We start from the raw sequence: 2,787 nt of genomic DNA, 5'->3' as shown, positions 1-2,787 counted from the left end.
TAAAATCTGTCAGTAGGTAAGCCGAGAAATATTGAAATAGACTGATTTCAGATATCAGAAATCAATATGTAATAAATCTACAATAATTTAAACAAAATCATATTAGTTCAAGAGTCAATAAACAGGTTTAGAAAAAATTGTTGTCCAGAAGTCACCCCAAGGATATGGTAAGAATACCATAAAAACTCAGCTGGTAAAGGGTGAACCTTAAGTTAAAACGTGGACTATAGATAATAGTATAATTATAAAAATGTTCTTTCATCAATTGTAACAAATGTACCATGCCATTGCAAAGTGTTCATAATACTGTGGTGTATAGGAACTGTATGTTATGCATGATAAAAATTTACATTAGAAAAACTAATGAGTAAATACTTTGTTTTATGTCCTGTCCTAAAGCTCTGTTTAACTATTTGGATCTTTTTCTTTATGTTTTGTTTTTCTTTTTTGACTTAAAGTTTCATTATGGAAAATGACAAATATAGACCAAATGTATCTCCATACACCTCTCATAAGCATCAATAAATTTTTAATACAGTTATTTAAGTTAGCATGTAATAGAATTATTAGTTTTATTCTTGAATGAATTAATATTTTTATTTCCTCAGTTTTCATTTCTAATATAGTTAATACAATTAGATAAAATACCATAAACAAACATTTTATTAGGCTCTAAATAACTGTGCCAGTTTGAATGTATTGTGTCCCCCAAATGCCATTATCTTTGTGGTCTTATGTGGGGCAGACCCTTGGGTGCTGGTTGGATTTGCTTGGAGTGTGCCCCACCCAGCTGTCGGTGATAATTTTGATGAGATGTTCCCATGGAGGCGTGGCCCCACCCATTCGGGGTGGGCCTTGATCAGTGGAGCTATATAAATGACCTGACTCAAAGAGAGGGAACAGAGTGCAGCTGGGAGTGATGTTTTGAAGAGGAGCAAGCTTGCTAGAGAGGAACGTCCTGGGAGAAAGCCATTTTGAGGCCGGAGCTTTGGAGCAGATGCCAGCTGCCTTCCTAGCTAACAGAGGTTTTCTGGAGGCCATTGGCCATCCTCCGGTCAGGGTACCCGATTGCTGATGTGTTACCTTGGATGCTTTGTGGCCTTAAGACTGTAATTGTGTAGTGAAATAAACCCCCGTTTTATAAAAGCCTATCCATCTCTGGTGTTTTGCATTCTGCAGCATTAGCAAACTAGGACAATAACTTTTAAGAACATAAAGGGAGTCCAAAGATCAAAAAAAAATTGAGATTCTCTGAATTAGATGGATGTTGTACCTCTGTTTCCCCCTCAGTTTGATGAGACATTGATAGTTGTAAGCCTTACATCCATTGATCTGCTTTCCCTTTTCTAAGGCACCATGATTTTCTTTGTGTATTTCTACATCCCTGTGCCCAACATATCAACAGTGAATACTAGAGGCTGTTGAGGGAGATTGGGATACCACAGACAGCATCTGATGAGAGTCATCTTTATAAAATCAATGTACCAATTATGGCAACACAGATTTCTGGAAGAGCAAGTATTCTTCAGCATCCGATTCAGTAAATATTTCATCAGCTTCTGTAGCTTTCAATAATACAGACCAGTGTTCCACAGTCAAATATATTTTCTGTTCAATCAACTACTGATAAATCACAGAGAATGGAAACTGTACTCCAGCAACCCACAATTCTACATTCTGAGAGAGTAGATAAGAAACACTTAGAAAGTGCTACCAGTAATATACTTGCACCTCCTGAAAATGAACATAAAATCATGTCAAAAGCTTTGTTGAGTCCTCAGGAAGGCTCTCAGTATATTAATCCCCCACATGTTATATTTGCTCCACCAGTCTCTCAAACAGGTTCTAACTTGGAGCCAGTGCCCAGTGTTTCTGTTAGTAAGACTCAAAATCGGCATGGTGGGTCCTTCTCTATGGGCTCTCAGGGAGCTCTGCACCAACCCATGTCTGATGTTCAGCTTCATATTCCTAGAGATAGAATGTGTGGATGTGATTCTGTGAAGCAGCCAAGAAATATAGAGGTGCCCCACAGCTTACCTATCTCAGAGAAGGATTCAAATTCTCAGAAGGGTTTAAGAATTCAGGCAAATGATAATGATATTTATGAAATAATTCAGATAGATGGAATTGGAGATGCATCTTCCAAAGAAGAAATGGGAAGTACAAGAGGTGTAGATGAGAATGGATTTCTAGAGATTATTGATGTAGAAGATCTGAAGTACTTGAAGAAGAAGGTGATAGTTTATAAAATGAGGATTTGACTATCAATGACAGCGATAATGAAGATCCTCAAATAGACATGATGGAAGAGGACTCTTTAAATTCTGGAGATGATAGTGAGCAGGATATGCCAGACCTGTTTGACGTGGGTAATGTAATTGTCTGTCAGTATGAAAAGATTCATTGAAGCAAGAACAAATGGAAATCCTATTTGAAAGATGGTGTTATGTGTTTGGGAGGGAGAGGCTATGTATTTGCAAAAGCCATTGGAGATGCAGAGTGATAAATCTTATGTGCTCAATATATCAACTTTGTAAACATCAGTGGGACTATATTACATGCTTTTAGTCCAACAGAGAGTTGCTCAAAGTTTTAGTTCGTTGTATGGAATTTAATAAAATTATAATTCAGATGCAAGAAAAAAAAAAGTGAGACAGAAAAGGTGATTTTCTGGAAGTTTTTGGTAAATATATTTCTTTTATTTTAAAGGAGACCAAAAAAGGTAGGTTTTCTCCCTCAGAATGCATTTTGTATGGATGTGAAATCTGGCCTGGCTTTCATCCATTT

At 36.8% G+C, this 2,787-nt stretch overlaps 1 pseudogene; it reads left to right on the top strand.

Annotated features, from left to right (window-relative positions):
• Window positions 1–1,640: 1,640 nt before the first annotated feature.
• On the top strand, window positions 1,641–2,503 carry LOC119513103 (annotated as a pseudogene).
• The last annotated feature ends 284 nt before the right edge of the window (window positions 2,504–2,787 follow it).

Source organism: Choloepus didactylus, chromosome 1 (assembly GCF_015220235.1).
Source record: "Choloepus didactylus isolate mChoDid1 chromosome 1, mChoDid1.pri, whole genome shotgun sequence".
Classification (NCBI taxonomy): Eukaryota; Metazoa; Chordata; class Mammalia; order Pilosa; family Megalonychidae; genus Choloepus; species Choloepus didactylus.
This window is presented reverse-complemented; position numbering and strand designations above follow the sequence as displayed.